This window comes from Panulirus ornatus, chromosome 2, assembly GCF_036320965.1.
Source record: "Panulirus ornatus isolate Po-2019 chromosome 2, ASM3632096v1, whole genome shotgun sequence".
Taxonomy (NCBI): domain Eukaryota; kingdom Metazoa; phylum Arthropoda; class Malacostraca; order Decapoda; family Palinuridae; genus Panulirus; species Panulirus ornatus.
In genome coordinates, this window is record NC_092225.1 from 94177048 (window position 1) to 94183842 (window position 6795).

Here is a 6795-nt window from a genome sequence, read left to right on the forward strand (position 1 = left end):
CTGACGCCAGACGATGCACAGACATTCACAGCCTGGTGTCAGCCGACCCAGCTGACGCCAGACGATGCACAGACATTCACAGCCTGGTGTCAGCCGACCCAGCTGACGCCAGACGATGCACAGACATTCACAGCCTGGTGTCAGCCGACCCAGCTGACGCCAGACGATGCACAGACATTCACAGCCTGGTGTCAGCCGACCCAGCTGACGCCAGACGATGCACAGACATTCACAGCCTGGTGTCAGCCGACCCAGCTGACGCCAGACGATGCACAGACATTCACAGCCTGGTGTCAGCAGACCCAGCTGACGCCAGACGATGCACAGACATTCACAGCCTGGTGTCAGCCGACCCGGCTGACGCCAGACGATGCACAGACATTCACAGCCTGGTGTCAGCCGACCCAGCTGACGCCAGACGATGCACAGACATTCACAGCCTGGTGTCAGCCGACCCAGCTGACGCCAGACGATGCACAGACATTCACAGCCTAGTGTCAGCCGACCCAGCTGACGCCAGACGATGCACAGACATTCACAGCCTGGTGTCAGCCGACCCAGCTGACGCCAGACGATGCACATACATTCACAGCCTGGTGTCAGCCGACCCAGCTGACGCCAGACGATGCACAGACATTCACAGCCTGGTGTCAGCCGACCCATGTGAGGCACAGGCCCTCAGGGCTGGACGAATATGGCTGTTGCATGGGTGATGGCCTGGCCTCTGCACTGAAGCCCTTAAGGGTCATCTCCTTTCCCCTTGTCGGTACCCATGACCCTTATCATATCTCTCCTCATGGTACAACATGGCTACCAGGACCTCCGTGGTACAACATGACCCCACAACCTTCATGGTACAACATGACCCCACAACCCTCATGGTACAACATGACCCCACAACCCTCATGGTACAACATGACCTCCTGACCCTCATGGTACAACATGACCTCCTGACCCTCATGGTACAACATGACCCCACAACCCTCATGGTACAACATGACCCCACAACCCTCATGGTACAACATGACCCCACAACCCTCATGGTACAACATGACCTCCTGACCCTCATGGTACAACATGACCTCCTGACCCTCATGGTACAACATGACCTCCTGACCCTCATGGTACAACATGACCCCACAACCCTCATGGTACAACATGACCTCCTGACCCTCATGGTACAACATGACCTCCTGACCCTCATGGTACAACATGACCCCATGACCCTCATAACTACCCCCCCACAACCCTCATGGTACAACATGACCCCATGACCCTCATGGTACAACATGACCCCATGACCCTCATAACTACCCCCCCCCACAACCCTCATGGTACAACATGACCCCCACAACCTTCATGGTACAACATGACCCCATGACCCTCATAACTACCTCCCCCCCACAACCTTCATGGTACAACATGACCCCCTGACCCTCATGGTACAACATGACCCCCACAACCCTCATGGTACAACATGACCCCACAACCCTCATAGTACAACATGACCCCATGACCCTCATAACTACCCCCCCCCTTTCTCCTCCCTTTCCCCCGTGGCCAAGGTCAACACAACACAGGACGGGAGTCGACCCGTGTGTCCGACATCTTGGTGTCACTTGACGTGTGTTGTGGAGACCAGCCAGCCAGGCGGGGGGAGGAGGGGGGGGGTCCTGTGTGGGGCCCCCCGGGGGGAGGAGGGGGGGGGGTCCTGTGTGGGGCCCCCGGGGGGGAGGAGGGGGGGTCCTGTGTGGGACCCCCGGGGGGGGAGGCGGGGGGGTCCTCCTGTGTGGGGCTGATGGTCAGTCTGGCGAGGTGGGGGTGGGTGCCTCCCCCCTCCCCCTCTGGGCAAGGATGTGTGTGTGTGTGTGTCAGAGAGAGAGAGAGAGAGAGAGAGAGAGAGAGAGAGAGAGAGAGAGAGAGAGAGAGAAGCCTCATAATGGACTGTCACATTATTTTTTTCTTCTCTCTATCCCGAATAAAAAGAAGAAAACATCCAAAAGACACACACACACACACACACAACTCTCCCCCACCCCCCTCCCCTTCCTCTCTCTCTCTCTCTTCCCTGATGTCTCCCCACAGTCTCCCCTTTCGCCTCTCCCCACAGTCTCCCCCTTCCCCCCAGCCCTCTGTGGTCGTGAGAGGGACAGGTGCTGGCTGGGGAGATAACAGATAACCTGGTTGACACGAGGACGCACGGTGGGGGCCAGGCCCTCACACACTGAACATGATCATGACTGCTTCAACTACTGCCTCCTTCATGACACACACACACACACACACACACACACACACACACACACACACACACACACACACACACACACACACACTGGAACACATGATCATATAACACAGGTCAACGAGGATTTCTGTGACAGGTCAAAGTTGAGGATCTCCATTTTGACCTCGTTCACTACAAGAACATGGACTGAACTCGACCGCCAGGAGAGGTGAACAGATTCTGTTCTTCATTCATTTTCTTTTTCTCAGTCTGACACACTACGAAATCTGACTTTAAGAAAATAGTGGGGAGAAAAAAAAGAAGAGAGATAAGCGTTCTTGGTGAACTGGGAAGACGGGCCAAAGAAATTTTCTAGCAGACAGGAAATTCCTTTTAGCCAACAAGGCATATTCTGTCGGCTGTGCCACACGGGAACTGTGTCACATTCTGTGCTGCTCGAGACGCTGACACCCAGACACAGAGACGGCGGAGTGAGAGAAAGTGTAGTTCCATGTTCTACAGATGACACCAGACACTTGTCGAAATGACTGGAACAAAACAAGACAAAGAAAACGTCAAAGAAAAAAAGCAGAAAAAACAAAGAAAAAAAAGAAAAAGCAAAAAAAGCAAAAAGGGAAATGATGCCTAAAGGTTCAAAAGGGCAATGACATAGAATCTGACAAATAACAACAGAAAAAAAAAAAGGAAAACTCAACGTTTGGCTAAAGTAAATCCCGGATCGACGCAGGACAGACAAGACTGGAGATTGTGTGGCTCCAAATATGTTTCTTAAGACGGAGTGACTGTGTTGTTGACTGAGAAGTTCGGATTTCTACTGCATGCATGGATCATGGTGAAGTGCCTGACGATTGGCGGAATGCATGTATAATGCCACTGTATAAAGGCAAAGGGGATAAAGATGGGTGTTTAAATTGCAGAGGCATAAGTTTGTTGAGTACACCTGGTAAGTTGTACGGGTGGGTATTGACTGAGAGGGTGAAGGTATGTACAGAGCATCAGATTGGGAAGGAGCAGTGTGGTTTCAGAAGTGGTAGAGGATGTGTGGAGCTGGTGTTTACTTTGAAGAATGTATGGGAGAAATACTAATGTTGCATCCATGGATCTGGAGAAAGCATATAATAGGGATGAAGAGATGCCTTGAGGAAAGTTTTAAGAAGATACGGTGTGGGAAGTAAGCTGCTAGGATCAGTGAAAAGTTTACATCAAGAATGTAAGGCATGTGTACGAGTAGGAAGAGAGGAGAGTGATTGGTTCCCAGTGAAGGTCGGTTTGCGGCAGAGGAGTGTGATGTCCCCATGGTTCTTTAATTTGTTTATGGATGGGGTGGTTAGGGAGGTAAATGGAGGAGTTTTGTTAAGAGGGGCGAGTTTGCAGTCTGTTGTGGATGAATGGGCCTGGGAAGTAAGTCAGTTGTTATTTGCTGATGATACAGCCCTGGTGGCAGATTCGAGTGAGAAACTGCAGAAGTTGGTGAATGAGTTTGGAAATGTGAGAAAGAAGGAAGTTGAGAGTAAATGTGAATAAGAGCAAGGTTATTAGGTTCAGTAGGGTTGAGGACAGGTTGGTTGGGATGTAAGTCTGAATGAAGAAAAATTGGAGGAAGTGAAGTGCTTTAGATACCAACAAGTGGACATGGCGGCGAATGGAACCACGGAAGTGAAAGCGAGTCATAAGGTAGGGAAGGGGGCGAAGGTTTTGGGAGTGAAGAAGAATGTGTGGAAAAGAGGGATCGTTATTTGGGAAGGCGAAAATGGCCATGTTTGAAGGTATAGTAGTTCCAGCAATATTACAAGAATGCGAGATATAGCCTCTAGCTAAGGCTGTGCGGAAGAGGGTGGTTGTGTTAGAAACGAAATGTTGGACGACAATATGTGGTGTGAGGTGGTTTGATTGAGTAAGTAATGCAAGGGTAAGAGAGATGTGTGGAAATAAAAACAGTGTGGTTGAGAGAGCAGAAGAGGGTGTATTGAAATGGTTTGGTCACATGGAGAAGAATGAGTGAGGAAAGATTGACCAAGAGGATATATGTGTCAGAGGTGAAGGGAACAAGGAGAAGCGGAAGACTAAATTGGAGTTGGAAGGATGGAGTGAAAAAGATTTTCAGCGATCGGGGCCTAGAACATACAGGAGGGTGAAAGGCGTGCAAGGAACAGAGTGAATTGGAACGATGTGGTATACTGGGGTCGACGTGCTGTCAATGACCTGAACCAGGGCATGTGAAGCGTCTGGGGTAAACCATGGAAAGTTCTGTGGGGACCTGGATGTGGAAAGGGAGCTGTGGTTTCGGTGCATTGTTACATGACAGCTAGAGACTGAGTGTGAACGAAGGTAGCCTTTCTTCATTTGTTCCAGGCGCTACTTCGCTAACGCAAAAAACGGCGATCAAGTGATCTAAAGGGCAGGGAGCCCGGGAGATTGAGATCTGGGACTCCCAGTGTGTCCTACTAAGACCCAAAGTGTCCTACCGGGACCCCAAGGGTCCTTGTGGGATCCTGAGTGTCCCACTGGGACTATCCCAGTGTCCCACTACTGGGATCGAGATGTGTTTTCTGGGATGCAGAGCGTCCCGATGGGATCCAAAAGTCCCATGGAGATTCTAAGTGTCCAACTGGGACCCCCTGGTCCGTCCTACTGGGACCCAAGGTGTCCTACTGGGACCCCAAAATATCCCACTGGGTTCCATAATGTCCTACACCCAGTCATAAAGAAATATCCTTACTACCCCTATGGTATACCCGAGTCTCGGGTTTACAGTATACCCATCTTAGGTTTACAATATACAACAACCTCAGGTTTGCAGTATAATACAGTATTCTACAGTTTCTGGTTTACAGGATAATGCAATCTTAGGTTTATTGTATCATTGTGTCAGGTTTATAGTATACTTTAGTCTCTGGTTTACAGTATACCCTCAGTCTCTGGTCGACAGTATACCCTAGTCTCTGGTTTACAGTATACCCTACTTTCTGGTCTCCAGTATACCCCAGTCTCTGGTTTATGATACACCCATCTCAGGTTTACAGCATACTCCAGTCTCTGGTTTACAGTATACCCCAGTCTCTGGTCTACAGTATACCCCAGTCTCTGGTTTACAGTAAACCCCAGTCTGGTTTACAGTATACCCAACACTGGTCCACAGTATACCCCAGTCTCTGGTTTACAGTATACCCGTCTCAGGTTTACAGTATATCTAATCTTTTGTTTACAGTGTACACCAACCTCACCATCTATCATCTGGCTCTCCATTAACCAAAAAGGCAACATGCGCTACCAACTTAATAACTAAAAAAGTCATTAGAAGCGAAACTCTCACTCAAAGGCAAAGAGTCTAATGCACTATTGTTGTTATTGGGACGCAAAAAAGTGCTATCCCTTAAAGACGCGTCGGAGGTGGTCTCCCTCGTGCGCGCTGCAACAAGGGCGGAAACTCACGGGGTGAACACATTAGCAAGTCGCCCCTAAGGTCTTCTGGGCAAGCCGCTGCCTCGTCACTTCCCCCCCACGCGTTCCTTATGTAAACACCGTGTGGGCGGCCCGGCGGCCCGTGTGGGCGTGCGGGCGGCCCGCCCTCATGACCAGAGAGAGAGAGAGAGAGAGAGAGAGAGAGAGAGAGAGAGAGAGAGAAACATCTAGAACAACTGTGGAATGACATTTTCTTTCCGCCAGCGGGGCAGCTGGCGCCTGGCTTTGGGTTCCACAAGACTGTTCTTCTCTGGGCGGGCCACGCGCCACACATGGCATTACCAGCTGTCACTCATGAAGTCCCTTGTCTGGCCCAGACTGTCTTCAACCATCTGTCCAAGGTTTCCCCATATGCCACAGCAGTGTTCTTGGAGACCATATACCACAGCAGTGTTCTTGGAGACCATATACCACAGCTGTGTTCTTGGAGACCATATACCACAGCTGTGTTCTTGGAGACCATATACCACAGCTGTGTTCTTGGAGACCATATACCACAGCTGTGTTCTTGGAGACCATATACCACAGCTGTGTTCTTGGAGACCATATACCACAGCAGTGTTCTTGGAGACCATATACCACAGGAATATCCCAGTCTCCGTCTTGCGTCCTGGCTGAAGATCTCCAACACCAGTGTCTCCATCTTTCATCATGGCACAGGTTCTCATTGCCATACCGCTCATGGCTGGGCTGGAGAGAGCGCGCGCGCACGCACTGTCTTCCCAACAGGTTCCATGAACTGAATCCTCCTCACACACCATGACTCCCCCCTCCAGATCCATGAGATCTGTCTTCCTCTATTACTCATGTCTTCCTCTATTACCCAATGTCTCACTCTATTGCCCACACACCCTTCTCTCTCTCCTCCTCCCTCGCCCTTCTAGGTCTATATACGTATTCACCAACATACTATTCACCGTCCTTATGGCTCATTTGATGAGATGTATAATCCATCAATTCCGTCAAGTTCCCCCATTCCGTTCGGAGTCCTTTTACATTTGTTTATGATGAACGTCATCGGATCCTATCATTTGGCTTGTGCTGTGATCATCAACAGAGCGTCCGATCCTACTGTCCCTTATCTT

General features: G+C 50.3%; 1 pseudogene; it reads right to left on the reverse strand.

Moving 5' to 3' along the window:
• Nucleotides 1-794: 794 nt before the first annotated feature.
• LOC139753246 (uncharacterized) lies at nucleotides 795-6384 on the reverse strand (annotated as a pseudogene).
• Nucleotides 6385-6795: the final 411 nt, after the last annotated feature.